Below are 25,034 nucleotides of genomic sequence, written 5' to 3'. Positions count from 1 at the left end.
AATTTCTTTGCAGTTTAAACTGATCACAAGTCTCATTTAGTGCCTGTTTTAAAGGCTAGCTCACCATATGTGGTGCTGGAGTAATTGGTATGACTCTTATGTCTCCGCTTGTCTACTGGCTTAGAAGATCAATATTCAAAGCCAAAGTTATGAGCCATCTGCCACTGCAAAGCCAGACTATGTTGTCTTTCTCTCTTCAAAGCAAGTTTTGATGTCTGAAGAACCTTGATCTGTCTTTTCTGGATAGTCACATCTGTGTACCTTAGCTGGATTTGGCTAATATCTTGAATTTAGTGTGAAAGGAGGACCCAGTGGAGAAATTTCCTGGGGAATTCAAGCTATTTATAAGCCATCAATGTGAATCATCTGCCCATGACAGATACTGTCTGTTAGGGAAATAGCATTGATTCTTGTTTTCACAAAAGTACAGTTCCTTAAGTTCCATTTCACAAATGGGCACCCACTACCTAATATCAGCCAGATATAATATAATAGTATAAGGCTGCATTGCATAAACCACAACCAGAAATTATCTTTGTGACAGTATCAGTTAGAAACTGTAACTAAAGGCAAATGATTTGTTTTTATCCTGTAAAAGGAAAAAAAATCTATAAAATCTTTAGCAGCCATGGGTGCCTCAGCCGCCATGTCCAAAGGGGCCAGCTGTCCCTCACCTCCCACCATTCTCTCTAATGATTTAACATGAAGTTAATACAGGCAGCTTTGCAGCAGTAAGCAATGCCTTGGTTAAGTGCTCTTGCCCCTAAGTGTAGGTTTTTGTTTGTTTCTTTGTTTGTTTTTAACTTCTGTGTAATATAGTTATAATTTTAGAGGCTTCATGGCAGAATGTCTTGAATGCCTGCAAGTTCTTAAAATCAGGTTTAGCATTCTGAATGTTACTTAACAAAATCACATACTGAGGCCCATTGTGGGAGAATGGAAAGTCCATCATGTAAAACAGATTAGCTACACATTAATATCTTTCAATTTGCCACCAGTTTATTGACTTGGAATAGCCATTTACTCTTTAAAATTGTATACATAAGAGTAAAGTTCCATGTTAGATCTTTCAGAATATGAAATAGATCAAATATATCACTAGGATGGATAGATTTATTTATTTATTTATTTAGAGACAGAGTCTTGCTCTGTCACCAAGGCTAGAAAGTAGTGATGTGATCATGGCTCACTGCAGCCTTAAACTCCTGGACTCAAGCCATCTTCCAGCCTCAGCTTCCTAAGTAGCTGGAAGTGCAAATGTGTGCCACCATACCGGGCTAATCTTTTTCTTTTGTAGAGATGGGGTCTCAATGTGTTGACAAGACTGGTTTCAAACTCCTCAGGTGATCTTCCCACTTTGGCCTTCCAAAGTGTTGGGATTACTGGCTTGAGCTACCATACCTAGCCTCAGGATGAATTTTATTTGATTTTATGTATCTTTAGAATGCTTGAATAAGAACTATTTATGAGGTATGTGAAGCCAGCTGAGGCTGTATAAGTAAATTACATTTACTAGTTGTCCTCTTTCCTCACACAAGAACCTAGACCCATTTAGAAACAGAGAAAAGGAATAGTAAATTTACACCATGCCTTTACAATTTTTTGCAAAGAAAGCAAAAACCTTTTATGTGTGAAAATTACTTTTGCATGATCATCTAAACTTTGGGGCATATAATTAATATGGGCCTTATCCGAAATTTATGTTCAGGTAGTCCTTTAATTTGCAGGCTGGTTCAGCTGTTTTGTTACATCTAGGGGGATAATGCTTGAAATATTGTCTTTTCGAGGAGAAAAGGATACAGGACAGGTGTGAAACTGGACAGATAGCACTTCCAAAGAGGAATTTAGTGCTTTTGATGCCTCGGCAATGACATCTGTCATCCAAAGAGTTATGAAAAACTGGAAACTTGCCATGCGGACTTAAAATAAATATTAGCTTCTACCATTTTTGAAAAAAAAAATGTGTGTGAAAATAGCTCATTGTAGGTCTTATCTAGTTAAAAGTTAATACTGAATGTGTCTTCTTTGCAGAAGTCACATGGTTCTCTAAAAAATTTTCTGGCCACGTGCGATGGCTCACACCTGTAATCCCAGCACTTTGGAGGCCAAGGTGGGCAGATCACGAGGTCAGGAGTTCAAGACCAGCCTGACCAAATATGGTTAAACCCCATCTCTACTAAAAATACAAAAATGAGCTGGGTGTGGTGGTGCACACCTGTAGTCCTGGCTACTCGGGAGGCTGAGGCAGAGGTTGCAGTGAGCTGAGATTGTGCCACTGCACTCCAGCCTGGGTGATAAAGCAAGACTCTGTCTCAAAAAAAAAAAAAAAAAAAAATTCTGAGCTTGGCGTGGAGATTCACACCCGAAATACCAGCACTTTGGGAGGCTGAGGCAGGAGGATTGCTTGAGCCCAGGAGTTCAAGACCAGGCTGGGCAGTATAGTAAGACTTTGTATCTACTAAAACTCAAAAAGATTAGCTGGGCATGGTGGCTGTGCCTGTCATTCTAGCTACTCAGGAGGCTGAGGAGAGAGGATCACTTGAGCCTGGGAGATCAAGTCTGCAGTGAGCTGTGATTGAGCCACTGCGCTTTAGCATGGGCAACAGAGTGAGACCCTGTCTCGATAAATGAATAAATAAATAAGTAGATACAAATTTCTGACTGCTCATTTTTATCATTCTGTATTTGTTGACTTTAAATTACATGCATGTCAGACACTAGTATCAAAGTCATAAAAATTACCTGGACAAAACAATATTGAAAGAATTGTAAAGAAGGAAGGCAATTCTATTTAGTAGATGATCTGTAATAAATGGTAATGTCAATGCGTAGTAAAAGAAAAAGAGAAGTGAGCGAATTGATGTCTATAGTTCTCTGAAGAAACATTCCATTTTAGTATCAATAAGTCTATGAAGTGAAATTTTAGTTTAGTGGTTTAGCCACAGTGTTCCTATTAACTTAACAAGAGTTGGGTTGTTAACTGCTCATGTTGCTAAACTATAACCCTAAGAACTCTGCTCATTCAAAACAAAATGTGTGCTGAACATATCAGAAAGGACAAGAGCTTTAGTTCTTCAGTTTTCATTATATTGTCCATTGCCTTTAAAAAAATTGTCAAATGCATCATATATTCAAATGGAAGAATAAAATATATACGTACAGCACAAAGAAGAGTAAACTGGACATCCTTCTACTCACACCAGATTAAAATGTAAAACACTAGCTGGGTGCAGTGGCTCACACCTGTAATCCTAGCACTTTGGGAAGCCAAGGTGGGTAGATCACTTGAGGTCAGGAGTTCGAGACCAACCTAGCCAACATGGTGAAACCCCGTCTCTACTAAAAATGCAAAAATTAGCCAGGTGTAGTAGTGCACTCCTGTAATCCCAGCTACTCAGGAGGCTGAGGCAAGAGAATAGCTTGAACACAGGAGGCGGAGGTTGCAGTGAGCTGAGATTGTACTGTTGCACTCCAGCTTGGGGGACAAGAATGAAACTCTGTCTCCAAAAAAAAAAAAAATGCCACTACGTTGAAATCATCCTGTGCCCTTTCACAATAATATTATCCTTTCTCTCGACTCCACCACTTTCATTGGCATGCTGAGTGTTGTGTGAGATATCCCCTTGTTTCCCTCCCCATGGCTTTGCCACCTATCTTTGTTTTCCTGTACAATATGCAATTTAATTTTGCCTGCTTTTGAACTTTGTATAAATGGAATAATTCTACATGTATCCTTTTGTTTCTTTTTCTGCTCAACATTATGTTTTTGAGACTAATTTATGTTGAAATGTGTAGCAATAATTTCCAGTGCCATATAATGTTCCTTTGTATAAACATACCACAATTTATCCGTCCTACTATTGACAGACTTTTGAGTTATTTCTAGTTTTTATTTATTTATCTATTTATTTATTGCTATTATCAATAATGCTGCTATGGGCATTTTGCGTAGGTCTCCTGGAATCTTGGCATCATATTTGCATGACCGCAGACTTTTAACTATTCATTTTTGTAACTTTTATTTATTTATTTTTAACTCTTAGGTTTGGGTGTACATGTAAAGATTTGTTATATAGGTAAACTTGTGTCATGGGGGTTTGTTGTATAACTATTTCATCACCCAGGTGTTAAGCCTGGTACCCAATATTTATTTTTTCTGCTCCTCTCCCTACTCTCACCCTCCATCCTCAAGTAGGCCCCAATGTCTGTTGTTCCCTTTTTTGTGTTCATGAGTTCTCATCATTTAGCTCCCACTTATAAGTCAGAACATGCAGTATTTGGTTTTATGTTTTTGTGTTAGTTTGCTAATAATAATAGCCTCCAGCTGTATCCATGTTCCAGCAAAAAACATGATCTCATTCTTTTTATGGCTGCACAGTATCTCATAGTGTATATGTACCACATTTTCTCTATCCATTGTGTCATTGATGGGCATTTAGGTTGATGCCATGCGTGTCCTGCAAAGACATTGATTTCATGTCTTTGTTATTGTTAATAGTGCTTCAGTGAACATTCTTGTGCATGCCTTTGTGGTAGAATGATTTATATTCCCCTGGTTATATAGCCAGTAGTGGGATTGCTAAAAATATGCAATGAATGAATGCTTCATGAATTTGCTCATCATCCTTGTGCAGGAGCCATGCTAATCTTCTCTCTATCGTGCCAATTTTAGTATATGTGATGCCAAAGTGAGCACAAGGATTCGTTTCTTAGTTACTCATTTTTCTTCTTGTTCTGCTACATCTTCCTCTTCACAGTTAACATATATGAGGCCAGGACCACCATGGTCACCAGAGCACAAATTCTAGCTTTCCCTACCAAGCCCATTCCCCTCATGGCCACCTGGTGTATGAATAGGGTCCTCATTTACCTCCCAGCCAATAAAAGAACAGGCCACTCATGGTGGGTATGAAAGTATAGGTCATGCAGATGTTTGGGGTGAACTCAGTTAATGACTTCCCCTCAACCCTCTTTTCATATGTTTGTGTTTTCTCTTATTGTGGAGTACTGGTCCATGTCATTGGCCCATTTTTCCTATTGAGTTTGCTTTTTTCTTGTTGATTTGTAGGAGCTCCTTATATATATGTATTCTGAACACCACCCTCCTTATTGGTTATATGTATTACAAATATTTTTCTTCTCTATTGCTTGATTTTCATTCTTTTTTAAAATAATGTGGAATGAAAGAAGTCAGACAAGAATGCATACTGCATGGCTGATTTAGATAAAACTGTAACTGTAGAAAATGCAAACTACTCTCTAGTGACAGGAAGCAGATCAGTGTTATTGAGGTATGGTGGGGTGGGAGGGATGGAAGGTGGGATTGAAAAGGGCATGAAGAAACTTTGGGGTGGGTGATAGTTATATTCATATCTTGATTGTGGTCATTTTGTGGGTGTAATCATATGTTCAGATTAATAAAATCATATATGTTAAACATGTACAGTTTTTTTGTATTTCAATTATATCTCAATATATCTGCTTTTTTATAAAAATAAATTTGAATATTTACATTAAAGGGTATCTAATCTATAACCCTTAGCAATTTTTTAAAATTAATACTTTAAGTTCTGAGATACATGTGCAAAACATGCAGGTTTGTGACATAGCTATACATGTGCCATGGTGGTTTGCTGCACCCATCAACCTGTCATCTAGTTTTTAAACCCCCATGCATTAGGTATTTGTCCTAATGCTCGCCTTTCCCTTGTCCTCCACTCCCTGACAGGTCCTGGTGTGTGATGTTACCCTCCTTGTGTCCATGTGTTCTCATTGTTCAACTCCCACTTATGAGTGAGAACATGTGGTGTTTGGTTTTCTGTTCATGTGTTAGTTTGCTGAGAATGATGGCTTCCAGCTTCATCCATGTCCCTGCAAAGGACATGAACTCATTCTTTTTTATGGCTGCATAGTATTCCATGGTGTATATGTGCCACATTTTCTTTATCCAGTCTATCATTGATGGGCATTTGGGTTGGTTCCATGTCTTTGCTATTGTAAATAGTGCTGCAATAAACATACGTGTGCATGTGTCTTTATAGCAGCATGATTTTATAATCCTTTGGGTATATACCCAGTAATGGGATTGCTGTGTCAAGTGATATTTCTGGTTTTGGATCCTTGAGGAATCCCCGCATTATCTTCCACAATGGTTGAACTAATTTACACTCCCACCAACAGTGTAAAAGCGTTCCTATTTCTCCACAGCCTCTCCAGCATCTGTTGTTTCCTGCCTTTTTAATAATCACCATTCTAACTGGCATGAGATGGTATCTCATTGTAGTTTTGATTTGCATTTCTCTAATGACCAGTGATGATGAGCTTTTTTTCATGTTTGTTGGCCACATAAATGTCTTCTTTTGAGAAGCATCTGTTCATAGCCTTTGCCCACTGTTTCATGGTGTTGTTTGTTTTATTCTTGTAAATTTGTTTAAGTTCCTGGTAGATTCTGGATATTAGACCTTTGTCAGATGGATAGATTGCAAACATTTTTTCCCATTCTGTAGGTTGCCTGTTCACTCTGATGATAGTTTCTTTTGCTGTGCAGAAGCTCTTTGGTTTGATTAGATCTCATTTGTCAATTTTGGCTTTTGTTGCAATTGCTTTTGGTGTTTTAGTCATGAAGTCTTTGCCTATGCCTGTGCCCTGAATGGTATTGCCTAGGTTTTCTTCTAGGGTTTTTATGGTTTTGGGTTTTACATTTAAGTCTTTAATCCATCTTGAATTAATTTTTGTATAAGGTGTAAGGAAGTTTCTGTTTTCTGCATGTGGCTAGCCAGTTTTCCCAGCACCATTTATTAAATAGGGAATCCTTTCACCACTGCTTGTTTTTGTCAGATTTGTTGAAAAATCACATGATTGTAGATGTGTGGTGTTATTTCTGAGGTCTCTGTTCGTTCCATTGGTCTATGTATCCGTTTTGGTACCAGTACCATGCTGTTTTGGTTACTGTAGCCTTGTAGTATAGTTTGAAGTCAGGTAGCATGACACATCGAGCTTTATTCTTTTTGCTTAGGATTGTCTTGGCTATACAGGCTCTTTTTTGGTTCCATATGAAATTTAAAGTAGTTTTTTTCTAGTTCTGTGAAGAAAGTCAATGGTAGCTTGATGAGAATAGCATTGACTCTATAAATTACTTTGGGCAGTATGACCATTTTCGTGATACTGATTCTCCCTATCCATGAGCATGGATTTTTTTTCTTCCATTTGTTTGTGTCCTCTCTTATTTCCTGAGCAGTGGTTTGTAGTTCTTCTTGAAGAAGTCCTTCATGTCCCTTGTAAGTTGTATTCCTAGGTGTATTTTTCTCTTTATAGCAATTGTGAATAGGAGTTCACTCATGACTTGGCTCTCTGCTCGTCTGTTGTTGGTATATAGGAATGCTTGTGATTTTTGCACATTGATTTTGTATCCTGAGACTTTGCTGAAGTTGCTTATTAGCTTAAGGAGTTTTTGGACTAAGACAATGGGGTTTTCTAAATACATAATCATGTCATCTGCAAACGGAGACAATTTGACTTCCTCTCTTCCTATTTGAATACACTTTATTTCTTTCTCTTGTGTGATTGCCCTGGCCAGAACTTCCAATAGTATGTTGAATAGGAGTGGTGAGAGAGGATATCCTTGTCTTGTGCTGGTTTTCAAAGGGAATGCTTCCAGCTTTTGCCCATTCAGTATGATGTTGGCTATGGGTTTGTCATAAACAGCTCTTATTTTTTTGAGATATGTTCAATCAACACCTAGTTTATTAAGACTTTTTAGCATAAGGGCTGTTGAATTTTATTGAAGGCCTTTTCTGCATCTATTGAAATAATCATGTGGTTTTTGTCGTTGGTTCTGTTTATGTGATGGATTGCATTTATTGATTTACATATGTTGAAACAGCCTTGCATCCCACAAAAGAAGCCAACTTGATCGTGTTAGATAAGCTTTTTGATGTGCTGCTGGATTCAGTTTGCCAGTATTTTATTGAGGATTTTTACATCAATATTCATCAGGGATATTGGCCTGAAATTTTCTTTTTTTGTTGTGTCTCTCTGTGCCAGGTTTTGGTATCAGGATGATACTGGCCTCATAACATGAGTTAGGTAGGAGTCCCTCTTTTTCTATTGTTTGGAATAGTTTCAGAAGGAATGATAGCAGCTCCTCTTTGTACCTCTGGTAGAATTTGGCTCTGAATCCATCTGGTCCTGGACTTTTTTTTGTTGGTAGGCTATTAATTACTGCCTTCATTTCAGAACCTGTTATTGGTCTATTCAGGGATTTGACTTCTTCTTGGTTTAGTCTTGGGAGGGTGTATGTGTCCAGAAATTTATCATGTCTTCTAGATTTTCTAGTTTATTTGAGTAGTAGTGTTTGTAGTATTCTCTGATGGTAGTTTGTATTTCTGTGGGATCAGTGGTGATACTTCCTTTATCATTTTTTATTGTGTCTATTTGATTCTTCTCTCTTTTCTTCCTTATTAGTCTAACTAGTGGTCCATCTATTTTGTTAATGTTTTTAAAAAAACCAGTTCCTGGATTCATTGATTTTTTTGAAGGGTTGTTCATGTGTCTATCCCCTTCAGTTCTGCTCTGGTCTTAGTTATTTCTTTTCCTCTGCGAGCTTTTGAATTTGTTTGCCCTTGCTTCTCTAGTTCTTTTAATTGTGATGTTAGGGTGTCGATTTTAGATCTTTCCAACTTTCTGTTGTGGGCATTTAGTGCTATAAATTTCCCTCTCAACACTGCATTAGCTGTGTCCCAGAGATTCTGGTATGTTATCTCTTTGTTCTCATTGGTTTCAAAGAACTTCTTTGTTTCTGCCTTAATTTCATTATTTTCCCAGTAGTCATTCAGAAGCAGGTTGTTCAATTTCCATGTAGATGTGCAGTTTTGAGTGAGTTTCTTAATCTTGAGTTCTAATTTGATCACACTGTTGTCTGAGAGACTGTTTGTTATTATTTCCATTCGTTTGCATTTGCTGAGGGGTGTTTTACTTCCAATTATGTGGTTGATTTTAGAATATGTGCTATGTGGTGCTGAGAAGAATGTATATTCTGTTGATTTGCAGTGGAGAGTTCTGTAGATATCTTAGGTCCACTTGGTCCAGAGCTGAGATCAAGTCCTGAATATCCTTGTTAATTTTCTGTCTCATTGATCTGTCTAATATTGACAGTGGGGTGTTAAAGTCTCCCACTATCATCGTGCGGGTATCTAAGTCTCTTTTTAGGTCTCTAAGAACTTCTTTTATGAATCTGAGTGCTCCTGTATTGGGTGCATATATATTTAGGATAGGTAGCTTTTCTTGTTGCATTGATCCCTTTACCATTATGTAATGCCCCTCTTTGTCTTTTTTGATCTTTGTTGGCTTAAAGTCTTTTTCATTAGAGACTAGGATTGCAACCCCTGCTTTCTTTTTCCTTTCCATTTGCTTGGCAAATATTCCTCCATCCCTTTATTTTGACCCTATGTGTGTCTTTACATGTGAGATGGGTCTCCCGAATACAGCACACTAATGGGTCTTGACTCTTTATCCAGTTTTCCAGTCTGTGTCTATTAATTGGGGTATTTAGCCTATTTACATTTGAGTTTAATATTGTTACGTGTGAATTTGATCCTTTCATCATGATGTTAGCTGGTTATTTTGCATATTAGTTGATGCAGTTTCTTCATAGTGTCATTGGTGTTTATATTTTGGTGTGTTTTTGCAGTGGCTGGTACTGGTTTTTCCTTTCCATATTTAGTGCTTCCTTCAGGGGCTCTTGTAAGGCAGGCCTGGTGGTGACAAAATCCCTCAGCATTTGCTTGTCTGTAAAGGATTTTATTTCTCCTTCACTTATGAAGCTTAGTTTGTCTGGATATGAAATTCTGGATTGAAAACATTTTTCTTTAAGAATGTTGAATATTGGCCCCCACTCTCTTCTGGCTTGGAGGGTTTCTGCAGAGAGATCCACTGTTAGTCTGTTGGTCTTCCCTTTGTAGGTAACCTGACCTTTCTCTCTGGCTGCCCTTAACATTTTTTCCTTTGTTTCAACCTTGGAGAATCTGCCGATTATGTGTCTTGGGGTTGCTCTTCTCGAGGAGTAGCTTAGTGGTGTTCTCTGTATTTCCTGAATTTGAATGTTGGCCCATCTTGCTAGGTTGGGGAAGTTCTCCTAGATAATATGCTGAAGTGTGTTTTCCAACTTGGTTCCATTCTCCCCATCACTTTCAGGTACAGTAATCAATCATAAGTTTGGTCCTTTCACGTAGTCCCATATTTCTTGGAGGCTTTGTTCATTCCTTTTCATTCTTTTTTCTCTAATCTTGTCTTGACACCTTATTTCAGTAAGTTCATCTTCAATCTCTAATATTCTTTCTCCTACTTGATAAATTTGGCTATTGATACATGTGTATGCTACAGGAAGTTCTCCTGCTGTGTTTTTCAGCTCCAATAGGTCATTTATGTTCCTCTCTAAACTGGTTATTCTAGTCAGCAGTTCCTATAGCCTTTTATCAAGGTTCTTAGCTTCCTTGCATTGGGTTAAAACATGCTCCTTTAGCTCTGAAGTGTTTGTTATTACCCACTTTCTGTAGCCTACTACTGTCAGTTTGTCAAACTCATTCTCCATCCAGTTCTGTGCCCTTGCCAGAGAGGGGCTATAACCATTTGGAGGAGAAGAGACATTCTGGTTTTCTGAATTTTCAGTTGTTTTTTGCACTGGTTTTTCCTCATCTTCATGGATTTATCTACCTTTGATCTTTAAGGCTGATGGTCTTTGGATGGGGTTTTTGTGTGGGGGTCCTTTATGTTGATGTTGACGTTGATGTTATTGCTTTCTGTTTGTGAATTTTTCTTCTAACAATCAGGTCCCTCTTCTGCTGCAGTTTGCTGGAGGTCCACTCTAGACGATGTTCGCCTGCATATCATCAGTGGAGGCTGCAGAACAGCAAAGATTGCTGCCTTTTCCTTCCTCTGAAGCTTCATTCTAGAGAGGCCCTGGCCTAATGCCAGCCAGAGCTCTCTCGTATGAGGTGTCTGACGACCGCTTTTGGGAGGTTTCTCCCAGTGAGGAGGCACAGGGGTCAGGGACCCACTTGAGGAGGCATTCTGTCCCTTAGCAGAGCTGGCGCACTATTGCTTTTCATTCTTAATGGAAAATCCAGGTTCTTTTTTTTTTTTTTTTTGAGACCGAGTCTCGTTCTGTCACCCAGGCTAGAGTGCAGTGATGAGGTCTTGGCTCACTATAACCTCTGCCTCCCATGTTCAAACAGTTCTCCTGCCTCAGTCTCCTGAGTAGCTGGCTGGGACTACAGGCGCGTGCCACCATGCCCAGCCCAAGCTCTTAATTTTAATACAACTTGATTTATTGATCTTATAGAAATTTGCATTTTTGTTCTTATTCTTGAAACAGGGTATGAAGAAAACTATTCTCCTATAGTGTCTTTGGAAAGTTTTATAAATTTGTTTTCATATTAAGTATTTAGTTTAATTGTAATTCCTCTTTTTTGTGTTAGGGTGTAGGATATGAATACAATTTTATTTTTTTTTTCTATTTGAATAAGCAATTGACCTAGGGTCATTTATTGAGTAGTTCATCTTTTATTATGATCTGTGATGCTTGCTTTGCCATAAATCCATTTTTTATATGTGCATGAGTTTGTTACTAGGCTCTCTATTAATCTGTTGGTCTATTTATCTATGCCTGTATTACCATCACACTGCCTTAATCTCTGTAGCTCATAGAAAGTATTAATATCTAGTAGGGTGAATCTTCTCCCCAACCCCTATGCCTTGTTCTTCCTCAGGAGGGTCTTGGTTTCAGCTGGCTCTTTATTCTTTCATGTCAGTTTTATAATCAGCCTGTTGAGTTTCACACATACACACACATACACACTGTAATAGGATTTCAGTTGGAATTGCACTGAAGTTATAGGTCAGTTTAGGGGGAATTACAGATATATGAAGTCAGTCTTCCCCAATAATACAATATTGTTTTTTGCAATTTAATCTTCTTTAATGTTTTTTAAGACTTTTTTTTTAGTTTTCACTATAAAAGTCTTACACATTCTTTGCTATATTGTATCCTAGGTATTTAAAAATGTTTATTGATGTTTTAAACAGTATATTTTAAAAATTATATTTTTAGTTAATTGTTGTGATTATCTAGAAATGCAATTTACTTTTGTGTATCAATTTGGAATCCAGCAACTCTTATTTAAATTTTTATCCATAGCTTGTTTAATATTGTTTGTGTAAGCAATCATATCATCTGCAAATAATGATGGTTTTCTTTCTTTACAATCCCTTACCTTTTATTTCTTTTTCTTACCTCCTTACAGTGCAAGAACCTCCAGTATCATGTAGAACAAGACTGATTATAACAGATCTCTTTGTCTTAAAACTGAGCTTATAGAAAATGCTTTCAGTTTAATCATTAGGTATGAGTTTTTTTGTGGGTTTTTTGAGATCCCCTTTATTGGGTTAAGAAAGTTCCCTTCTATTCCCAGTTTGCTGAGGAGGTAGTTGTTATTAAGTTTAAAATCACAAGAGAATGCAGAGTTTTATTAATTTTTTCTGCCTTTATAAAGATACGATTTTTTTTACCTTACACTGTTAATGTGGTGAATTACTTTAATGGCTCTCATATTAAACCAATCTTGCATTCCTAGGAAACATCAACTTGGTCATAAAAGTTACCTTTTTTATACGTTGTCTGATTTGTTTCACAAAATTTTTGGTTTTTAGGGTTTTTTGCATCTGTATTTATTCATAAGCAAGACTGGTCTATATTTTTATGTTTTCCTTCTCTTTTTCTTTTTTTGTCACCCAGGCTGGTGTGCAGTGACACAATTACAAGATTCACTGCAGCCTCAACCTTCTGGGCTCAGGTGATCCTCGCACCTCAGCCTCCCAAGTAACTGGGACTACAGGCACAAGCCACCATGCCTGGCTAATTTTAAAACATTATTTATAGGGACAGGGTTTCACCATGTTGCCCACTCTAGTCTCAAACTCCTGGGCTCAAGCAATCTTTCTGTGTTGACCTTCCAAGGTGCTGGGATTACAGGTGTGAGCCACCATGCCCAGCCTTTTTTTTTTCCCTTAGAATACTCCTGTCTGGTTTTGAAAGCAAGGTTATATCACAAATGAACTGGGAGAATGGTCTTTCTTTTTCTATTATATGGAACAGTTTGTAATACATTAGAATTGCCCAATGCTCTGATATTTTGTAGAATTTCCTAGAAATCTATCTGGATCTGAGGATATGTGTGTGTGTGTTTAATGGGAATATCTTAAACTACTGATTCAATTTCTTTAAAGCTTATAGGACTCTTCATGTTCTCTAGTTTTTTGAAAGATTTTTTGGGTAAGTTTTAATCTATTTATTTCATCTAACTTTTCAAATTTATTGGCACAAAGTTGTTCATGACATCATTATATTTGTTTAATCTTTGTAGCAACTATAGTTTTAGCCCCATTTTATTCCTGATTTTTTAAAATATAAGGCCTCTCTCTCTTTTTTCTCTCTTGATTATTCTCTCTAGAGAATTTCATATGTTATTCTTCTTTTGAACTTTGTTAATTCTTGTCTTAGTCAGTTTTGTGCTGCTATAACAGAATGCCATAGACTAGGTAATTTATAATAAACAGAAATTTATTAGTGTGCAGTTCTGGAAGCCAAGGAGTCCAAGATCAAGGTGTCTGCATCTGGTGAGGGCCTTCTTGCTGTGGCATAACATGGTGGAAGGCAGCATATGGTGAAAGGGCAAAGAGTGCTGGGGAGAGGCAGACCCACCTCTGCAATAATGAACCCACTCAAGTGATAATGGTATGAGCAGAGGGCAGAGCTCTCATGATCTAAACACCTCTTAAAGGTCTCACTTCCTAATAATGTCACAATGGCAATTAAATTTTAACATGAGTTTTGACGGGGGAAAACATTTAAACCCTAGCAATTGTCTTCATTGTATATTTCCTGCCATTTTCTTTAACTTTTGCTCTTATTTTTGTTATTTTTTTCAGTTTTCTGGAATTTATTTTGCTGTTCTTTTCCCCTAACTCCTTGTGGTTGGATGATTATTAAGTTGAACATTTCTTTTTTTCTTTTCCTGAGATAAGCATTTATGACAGAATCTTTAAGAACTCTAACTGTGGCCGGGCGCGGTGGCTCAAGCCTGTAATCCCAGCACTTTGGGAGGCCGAGACGGGCAGATCACGAGGTCAGGAGATCGAGACCATCCTGGCTAACACGGTGAAACCCCATCTCTACTAAAAAATACAAAAAACTAGATGGGCGAGGTGGTGGGCGCCTGTAGTTCCAGCTACTCGGGTGGCTGAGGCAGGAGAATGGCGGGAACCCGGGAGGCGGAGCTTGCAGTGAGCCGAGATAGCGCCACTGCACTCCAGCCTGGGCGACAGAGCGAGACTCTTGTCTCAAAAAAAAAAAAAAAAAACTCTAACTGTGGACCACAGTTTTCATATATGATGTGTAATCATCCTGATATTTTTATAGTTAGACGTCTATTACTTTTCTTAGTATTTTTAAAGTATTTTATAACTTCTACTTTAATTTTTTGATTGATGGGTAATTCAGAAATGTATTCTAAATGTTTAAATATTTGGTTTCACTAATTATCTTTTTATTATTGTTCCTAGCTAAAGTGTATTGGAATTAAATGATATTTTCTGCATGATATCAGTTATTTGACATGGTGATTTCAAATTGGCTAACTTGATGACTTAGCTTTTGGTGAATTTTCATAAACTTTTCATGTCAATCATGGAACTAATTATATGAAATCTCTTGTTGTTGGGTGCAGTGTAGCTAGATGTATCAGATGTACTTGTATGTGAGCATGCTGATGGGTGGCTTATGGTGGGAAAGACAATATCCAATGATGTCTATAAGATAACCTTTCTCAAGAAAGGCAGAGGGACTTGGAAGCTATGAAATTTTTCAATTTGTTTTTGCAACTCCATCTGAAGGATGGTAGACTTTGGTAGCCTAAGGCTTCTTGCAATTTCTACTGCTTCTGTTGTTTTGTACTATGCAGATCCTAAAGTGAAGAATTCTAGTTGGTTAAATTGATTGCTCATTTTATTGGAACACCTCAGAAATGAATTGAGATTTATAGAATGGTTCCTGATACTCTTATTTGCATGAGAGTAAATGCTAGCCGATATATCAGATCTTTCTAGCCCAGCAAAACCCAAACCTGAAAAATATGAATGGTCTAATTAGCTGGCTATTCCAGGTGCTTGAACTAGTTCATAAAACAACCACTGCAGCATTTTGCTAGCTGGCTAAGAAAATGACATGTTACAAGGCAGCAGGCAAGAGAACAGTTCTAAGAGGGGCTAGTCAACTCTATCCAAGGTGGAATAGCTTAGATGAGAGTGCCAATGAACATGCCGACTCATTTCTCCAGTGTGTCTGGCTAGAGGGCTCCTACTCTCAAACATTTATGTGAAAGCACTTTGGTGCTTTATTTAAGGAAAAGGCACACTTGTATTCATCCAGATTATTTACAAATGATTCCTGCTGATGGGATCCAGCCTCTGAATGACCTCCCCACAGGTTGACACCTTCAGTTTGGTATGTCACTTCTACTCTCAAATTATAGGGCAAGAGATTCATGTCCCCATTTTTTTTTTTTTTTTTAGTGGAACATGTGACCATATAACCTCTGCAAGGAGTCCAGGTACTCTTGGCACTGTTGCTTATTTGTAACTGAAGCTAGGGTGAACACCAAGGAAATGGAGAGCCTGGCCTGGGAATGGAGAAGAAAGGCTTCAGGGATGCAGGAACTTATAGTGGGGAAGGGAATGTGTATGGAACCAACCAGCTCCAGGGATCCACCTGGAAGGTTGGTGGGAAGTAGTGTTAAGCTGCTTCCAAGTCCTTTTCCCAGTGGAAGATGCCTGATTTTTTTCTAACCTGGGCTTTCAGTGGTGGAACACACTGCTGTGGCTGGAGGACTTGTTCACAGCAATCTTTTACAAACTTCTATTTGCTGGTTTAATATTTGTTGAGTTTTTTTTTTTAGTTGATAGTATTGATTCTTTTGGAAAATCAGGATGTTTTCCAAGATTATGCATGCTATGCCACATAAGAGGTTGTGATATTTCACATTAAATGTGGAGAGGGTCAGAATCTGAGTTGAAAAATCCATCCATTTCACATATCAGAATATTGCCCAATTATAGTATCTTGACAGTCTTTCTGTTCTTTGTTCTTTGTGATTTTCAGGCAATACCATCAAGTTCCTTTGGCATTATGGGTAGCAGGTCAATTGGACCTTTTATGATAAGAGTTTTTTTTTAGCTAGGATGATAGAGGCTAAAAAAAGCAGCCAGGGCCATTTGGATTACTAGCTTAGACTCACTTATATCTTGCTAAAAGTATAGAGTGCTATGGTTTTTCATAAATTATTTATGAATATTGACCCACCTCCAGCTTGACAGCTGTCATCTGGTGTATGTTGCCTATCTATTTTACTGGCAATTCAGTAGCATAATGACTTCTCTCCTTTTGGAGGGCACTTTTGGAACTATTGTGCTGTCTTAGATGGTAATTTCATTACCCTTAGGAAATTATGCTAATTTTACTGATTTCTAAACCACTTTTCTTCATGTAACTTTCTTATGTCATAATAAAACCACTTATAACATGTAAAATAAATTCTAACACCCTTTTTTTTTAGTGGTAGTGTGTTTATATCATAATATAATCCATTTCCTGTTGAATATGTAGATATTTTTCAATTTTTCCTTATCATAAATTCCTAGAAATTATTAAACAGTGTAAAAATTTTTTAAAGACTTTTGTTACTTCTTGCCAAATTGCCCTCCATATTTATTGCACTAATTTATATTCTCATTAGTGTGTATAAAAGTAGACATTTGACTGGTCCTTTCAATAAAGCTAGATATTGGCCTCTTAAATGATTAATACTATAGTATTTCATGTTAAAATAGGAAATATGTCTTGCCAGGGTTTGAGTAAATTTTTTGTTTTACTTTTGCAATTTATTAAGAGATGAGTACATTTAAGTCTTTATTCTGCTTGAAATTAATTTTGATGTCTGATGTGAGATAGGGATCTAACTTCTTTTTCCCAAATATAGCACTAGTTGAATAATCCATAATTTCTGACTGATTTGAAATAATACTCTTTTGATTAACTAAATACACTTGTTTCTATAGACATTTATTTCCACATGTATATATACATATATAGGCATATATGTGGCTCTCTATTCTCATTCACCAATTTTTCTATTTTTAGAACAGTTTTAATTATTGTTGCTTTGAAATAGATTTTAAAATCAGGTACTCACTGTATTTTTATCATCATGTTCTCACAAGAAAGTATGACCTAAAACATTTTGAACATTTTAAAAATATTTTTAAAAACACATTTTATTTTAAAATCTGTTTTTAAAACACATTTTATTTAAAAATCTGTTTTTAAAACACATTTAAAAATGTGACTTTAAAATATTTCAAAACCTAAAAAAGCTTTAAAAAGCAGATTTTAAAAAATTACTTTTTTTTTTTGAGACAGAGTCTCACTCTGTTGCATAGGCTGGAGTGCAGTGGCGCAATCTTGGCTCACTGCAACCTCCGCCTCCTGGGTTCAAGTGATTCTCCTGCCTCAACCTCCTGAGTAGCTGGGATTACAGGTTCCCACCATCACGCCTAGCTAATTTTTGTACTTTTAGTGGAGACGGAGTTTCACCATGTTGGCCAGGCTGGTCTTGACTCCTGACCTCAAGTGATCCGCCCACCTCGGCCTCCCAAAGTGCTGGGATTACTGGCGTTGGCCACTGCGCCTGGTCAGAAATCACTTTTTAACATTAAACTTTTGTCAAAGAGGAATTGCAACTTCTGTATATTAACAATAAAACCTTTATGTAATTTAAAATATAACATCACTATGACTTTATAAATTATGGTATTTGCCATAAATGTGGGAAGGATCAGCATGTGGTTGAGACAGCTGCCTACATATCAGTTACATTTTTGGGCCACTTTTCGGGTTGTCTCGGTTGTCTTCAGTGGAAAGAATTCTAGAGCTCTCTGTTGGAGGTGGTCCATGTTAGGTTCTGATGAATGGATGAGACCAGGTCTCCAGTGTCTCACTGTTACATCTGTTCTTCTGACCTGGACCTGGCTTTTCATGCATCACTGTGTTGACCTTGGCTTGCCCTGTATTCTCTACTTTCTGACTGTTTGTCTGGTGTCTGAATCACAGCTTGGTGCTGATAATTCCCTTGCTCTTATTCGCAGACTGCCTGGCCTTCCTGGTTTCACCTTAGAGCCTCATTTCCCTGATTCATTGCAGTTCTTAGATGGTCTCACTGTGCCAGGGAGAAAGGTGCCTACTGGTTAGCTGACCCTTCCCATAGCTCTTTCTTCAGGTACTGGCCTTTTCTTAGACATTTTCATTATACACAATAAAGCTTATAGAGCATGATGTTGCATTTTAACTCCAGGTAAAATATATTTGCAGACTTACTGTAATAGATATCTGGGCTGTCTATTAAAGCAGTTTAAGAATTCATCATTTTCTTTTTTACTATGTCAGTTGCACTTTGGTTTCAAGTGTGGTGTGGGTCTTCATTTTCCTGTGAATTTCCCTTGAGATTTGTATTTGTATTTATTGTAATGAAGAGAAATAATAGTAGCCATGATGATAAGACAGGACCAAAGAAAAGTGCCAAGTAAGAAAGGAAGAACAGAGGGAAGTAAGATCAGCAAACAACGTTTACTTTAGCAACATGACTAAAACACATGCCCCAAACAACATGGTAATCACAATAACTGTTTTGAAATTTCATATCACATTATTTGATTGTGTCCATCAACCACCAATTCTATTTGAAAGACTTAAATAAAGGTATACCCTTTAAACATTTAGCAAATAGAGCTTACCTGTGTGAATGTACAAAATACTCCACTTCCAACTACATCACTTCAGGTCCATAAAAGGGTGAAGCTTCAGAAACAACTTTTGGTAATCTTTTGTACTATTTAGAACTCTTTAGGAAAGAACTTGGAGATTCTTTTTGTTTACCATACAGCAATGAAATTCTGCCAATACATATTAAGAACAACAATGATAATTTTTCACTTTTTCTCAGCAAATATCAAATTAGGAGGCCTAAAGAATGAGCTATGTAGTTGCCACATGCTGTGTCTTTGTTTTAATGCAATGTAATCTCAAGTCTTCCACCAATTCAGAACAATTAGTTCTTCTTTCTATGAAGAAAGGCAGAACAATATATTTCAAGTTATTAAAGACTAATCAATTTTTGAAAGCTTTGCCTTCCAACCATTTTCTGGAAAATAAGTGACGTCTACTGATAAGTCGTAAGTGTAAGGAGATGATTTTATGAATTAGAATTAAATGAGTATTACTAAATTATATATCAATAAAAGCAATTTTTTGAGCTTCAGAACGTTTGGCAATCTATTGGTTTGTGTTTCAATAGGTTATTCGTTTTGTATTTTTTATTTCCATTAGCTTCTCTATATTACAACTCCATAAGGCATTTGAAAGAGGATGTAGACAAAATATGAGACTGAACTTTTTCTCTGAATCTTTTGGTGGGGCAATGGGCTAATGTGATGTTGAAAAAGGTATGCAGGCCTAGTTCATTAAGCCTTCAGGGAAAGTGGATGGAAAAGACAAAATAAAACAAAAGCTAAAGCTCTAAAGCATGGTTTATAATCCGTTGTCTTCAGACCCTGGAGGCCTTGGATTTTTTTTTTTGGAGATGGAATCTTGCTCTGTTGCCCAGGCTGGAGTGTAGTGGTAAAATCTCAGCTCACTGCAACCTCTGCCTCCTGGGCCCAAGCAATTCTCCTTCCTCGGCCTCCCGAGTAGCTGGGATTACAGGTGTGCACCACCATGCCTGGCTAATTTTTTGTATTTTTAGTAGAGACGGAGTTTCACCATGTTAGCCAGGCTGGTCTCAAACTCCTGACCTCAGGTGATTCACCCGCCTCAGCCTCCCAAAGTGCTGGGATTACAGGCATGAGCGCCCCATGAGGCCTTGGATTTATTAAGTGACCCTCTAATTCAGTGGTTGTTAACCCTACCCTGATCAACAGCCAGAAGTCAGATCCCCTCCAGAGCCCCTCCCGCTACCAATTGTGATTTAATTGGTTGGAGTGGGGCTAAAGCATAAGTACTTTCCTAAAGGTCCCAGGTGATTCCAGTATTAACAACCTCTGTTCTATTCCTATGTATGTCTAAGTGTCTGTAGGCTGAAGAATACTTTATATACATGCATATCTTATTTCACCTTTTCTCTCTAATTTCTTTATAATTTTTCTCTATAATCTTCTCCACAATTTACAATTATAACTTTATAATTTTTGAGCTATATTTTGTAACTCAAAGACAAGGTCATTTGAAAGTGTTATGGAATTAATAGGGGCTTTTGTTGTTACATGTTTCCTCATAAGTATGTTCTGGAAACATAATTACATCATGTGGACACTCTTAGACTTGAACAGTTTGAGCATTTTGGCTGTGAAAGACCTAAGGTATATTTGCAATTCTGGTTTTTAAAAGTCACCCTTGTAGATTAAATGTTGGTCGAGATTAGTTCTTGGCTTAATCATGAGTACTGGAAAATTTTACTGTAAAGTATTGGGGATAGAGTCCTTAAATACAGAGGGAATAAAAGATCTTAGGCGACCCATCTTTGCCATGAATGTGGGACCCAGATAAGATTCTCAACTCTGAATCTTGCCTTAGGGAGCCTCCAGTGGTTTCTCTGGGAAAGTAGAAAGAGAAGATGGATTTCTTTTGCTTCGAGGCTTCTTTCGTACTTCTAAAGCATGTTTTTTGGGGGCTGATTGGGATTCTTGAGCATATTAAACATAATTCATTCTCAAAGACATGAAACCTGAGTTCAGAGGTTGCTTTTTACAGCCTTTGTGGATCTTGAAGGTGGGAATCCTTTTTCTGGGTGTGCTTCGTGGCACTACATTCAACTCCAAAACTTGCTGGCGGGGTCCAAGTGCAAGATCCGGGGTCAGAAATGTATCCAATTACTGTTCTCTATGAAGGAGGCACAGGTCGGTTCCTTCACTAAGAAGTAAAAATTGCTTTTTGCCTTGTGACTTTGTCTTTTTAAATGTTAAAAATCACAGCTGCATGTTATATACAAAAGACAGATCTGCATAAAAGGCATGGAAAAGATTTCTGCACTTCTCAGGAGCAGTTGTAACTAAAATATCTGGGCTAGAAAAAATATTATGACATAAAAATGCTCAAAGCAATAAGAGTCTACTACAATCATAACAGCTCATTCCAGATTTTAACAACCTTACTTTACCTTAATTTATTAGGAATCTCTCCTGTTGTAGATCATTTCTTGTTCTTTTGTCCTAAGGGAGATGAATAAAAAGTGGGCACCATTCTCCATATGATATTTCATTATAATCCTTGAGGCATTTGTTAGTTTCCTATTCAAGTTTCCATTTTCAGAAACAAATAAGCACATTTTTTTGCCTTCTTACTAGTCCTGTTTCCTCCTTACCTGGCCTTCTGTGAAGCTCTGCTGGTGATCGTGGTGACCTTCTGAAGATCCTGGGCTTAAAAGTTGTTAGGTGAAATTCCCATCCTTACCTAGACAATTTTTATTTTCCATTCTAAGTTCTTTTGCTGAAATTAAAAAAAAAATTGTCTATGTCTGTATCTATATGTAAATCTATCAAACTTCTTTTTGAGCATCTGAACCACATTGATGACCCACAGTCAACTAAACCTTCAAATGTCCACAACAAAACTCATATTCCCCAGAATCTGTTCCTCACTGTGTTCCTCACTCAGTGAGTCATCCCACTGCCCACCCAGGCACCTGCACCAGAAATATGGTTTCACTTCTCTAACTTTCACAACCTTCCAAATTAGTCAGCATAGAATCAGTTCTATTCATTCTACCTCCTAAATATCTCCCAACTCAGTACACTTTCCACCACTCCTACTGCCACTAACCACCATCCCAGCCCAGAGATGGTTCATCTCTCACCTGGACCTCTTGCTTCCAATCCATTCTTTACATGTAGCCATAGCAGTCTTTCTAAAATGAAGACTCAGTCATATCACTCCCACTTACCTTCCTAAAATCCTCTAGTGACCCCTTGCTTCCTCTATGATAAATTTACAGTTCTACACCTAGTTAGTAGGCACCCTCTCATCAGCCTCCAGCTGTCTTTCCTACCCCATGTCTGACTCTTCCCACAAGAGTCATCTTCAACTTCCTTCTGTTCCTCAAATTAACCAACGTTTATTGCCTCTGGACTTTAGACATACTATTCCCTCCTTCTGGGACACTCTCCTCCACCTCTCCCTAATGCTTCTCTCCTTTTTTTCTGGATAATTCCTATTGATCCTGTGGGTATCACCTTAAAGACTTCACTTTCTTTGGGAGATATTGTCTGACCTTAGACTAGATGTGGCACCCTGCTGTGTGTTCCATAATGCTCTGTGTTTCCTCTACTATTATACTCATTTATGGTGATTCCTTGGCTAGTTAAATCTATTTTTTAATTTCATCTATTATTAAACTTTTCTTTCCTCTATAATATCAGAGTAATATGTTCCTTTATCTAATTATTTTCCTAATTTTCTTCATCTACTATAATTAGTTTATGCTTCAATTTGGGACTCAGCTTTCTTGATTGTTTCTAATTGGAAGATTAATCTACAGATTTATATATATATTAGGAAAGTGCATAATTGTATCAGCAATTCTGACCTCCAATTAGATTAGATTAATTTGATTTTATCAAGTTTTGAGTCAATTTGTGAGAATTATAAGTAGTGTAACGAAGACACAGACAAATCATGTACTAAGATGCATTGTTTTTTAAAACCATTAAGATTTAATGGAGACTGAGTGTGGTGGCTCATGCCTGTAATCCCAACACTTTGGGAGGCCAAGGCGGGTGGATCACTTGAGGTCAGGAGTTCGAGACCAGCTTGGCCAACATGGTGAAACCCCTGTCTCTACTAAAAACACAAAATTAGCCGGTGTGGTAGCACATGCCTATAATCCCAGCTACTCAGGAGGCTGAGGCAGGAGAATTACTTGAACCTGGGAGGTGGTGGTTGCAGTGAACCGAGATTGCACCATTGCACTCCAGCCTGGGCAAAAAGAAGGAAACTCCATCTCAAAACAAACAACAACAAAACAAACAAAGACTTAATAGAATAAATCTTTCTTCCTAGCTTTATTTTAAATTAAAAGATTAATTCTTATCACATGTATCAATACAATTACATTTTCTCCTTTTTGTTTTTGAGACAGAGTCTTGCTCTATCACCCAGTCTGGAGTGCAGTGGTGCAATCTCAGCTCCCTGCAACCTCTGCCTCTCGGGTTCAATCGATTTTCCTGACTCAGCCTCCTGATTAGGAGTAGCTGGGATTACAGGCGCCCACCAACACACCTGGCTAGTTTTTGTATTTTTAGTAGAGATGGGGTTTCACCATGTTGGCCAGGCTCGTCTTGAACTCCTGGCCTCAAGTGATCCACTCATCTTGGCCTCCCAAAGTGCTGGTATTACATGCATGAAGCACCGAGCCAGGCCACATTTTCTCTTTAAGTTATCAGTTTATCAGGTGGATTTAGAGAGGTGAGGAGATGGTGGGGAGAGTTTAGAGTATTTTTATGACTCCTTGTCATGCTAAAGCATCCCAGTGTCTATTGTTCTCATGAGACTTTGTATGCTTTAGCAATGGGGTAGCAACCTACTCCATAGCCTTGGTCTACTCATACTCAGAGTTGAGTTTTGGTCAGTAAGAGACTCTTTTCCAGAGATGCAGATTATCACAAAGGTAAGGGCAAACAGGCTGTGCCTACTCCAGATGGATTTTCAGTCCAGTCCATCATGGCCAACACCACCATTGCTATGCAACCACCAGAATACATACCACTCTTCTTGTTCCTCCCCATTTTAAGGCGTTTCCCATTGATAGATTTTATTGCTCTCACTAATGACTGAAACCTTTATCATTTAGGACAATGGTTCTCATATGAGGACAACAGAGGAGCATTTAAAAAACCAATGCCTAGTATTGATTGATTCAATTTGTGATGACTTTCTCAAGTTAATTTTCAGATGCAGTCAAGGGGAAGAACCACTGATTTTGGTCAAAGGTGCACTTCACCTTGTTTAATAAATTGATTTATCAACTTCTACTCTCTTCATGTGTAGACTTTCACCTTTATCTCAATCTCCCCCATTTCAGTAAATGATACTTCCATCCACAGTTTCTCAAGTTAAAATCTGAGGCTCTTTGTCTTTTGTCTATTCTACCCTCCCAACCAATCCATCAGGGAATACTATAGACTCAACTTTCAACATATTTGTCTACTTGTCTTTACCCTCATTGCCTTTTTCTTACACCCAGACTATCCTCATACCTTACCTGGACCACCAAAATTTCCCAACTGGTCTATTTCAATCCTGTGTCCTCCTTCACGAAGTTCTTAATTTTAGATAAGAATAAGCTATCTATGTTTATAAAATCTTAATATTTTACTACATTGGGCTTTTTTCACATAAAAGAGTCTAATATCTTTTGTTATACAGCTTTTTATTTTTAGAAATTTTATTTCATAGAATGTATTTTTATATTAGAAAATTTCAAATGGCGAAATAATAATTTTTTATACTTTTATACTTGTAGGCAGATTGTTTTAGGACAAGTAAAATAAACATATTTGAAGGATTAAGTTTTCATTTAGAATGTTTGATATTTTAATACAGTTACAAAGGAGACTTCTTCCCTAAACGGAACTTCTCTATATTTAGCAGTTTTCCAAGCTCCACTTCTTAGGATTTAGAAATTAGTAGTCTGAGATATCAGCTTTTTCTAATTTTAATGTTTCCCAAGGACATGGATCCATCAGTAGCTGATATCAACCGAACAGAGGGGGAAATTTTCAAAACTTAAATTTTGTCTAATTTTCTGCAAAGTCTTTATGCATGAATTAACAGTCTTTCTCTTTGTCTATCCTTGTCAGGAAAAATATAGGAGATGTTTGAT

At 37.5% G+C, this 25,034-nt stretch overlaps 1 protein-coding gene across 2 annotated transcripts in view; it reads left to right on the top strand.

Moving 5' to 3' along the window:
* Positions 1 to 25,034, top strand: part of PDE11A (phosphodiesterase 11A) — a 511,038-nt gene that overhangs the window by 68,013 nt on the left and 417,991 nt on the right. The gene's annotated exons all lie outside the window — the stretch shown is intronic.

Source organism: Colobus angolensis, unplaced genomic scaffold, assembly GCF_000951035.1.
Source record: "Colobus angolensis palliatus isolate OR3802 unplaced genomic scaffold, Cang.pa_1.0 Scaffold224, whole genome shotgun sequence".
Classification (NCBI taxonomy): Eukaryota; Metazoa; Chordata; class Mammalia; order Primates; family Cercopithecidae; genus Colobus; species Colobus angolensis.
This window is presented reverse-complemented; position numbering and strand designations above follow the sequence as displayed.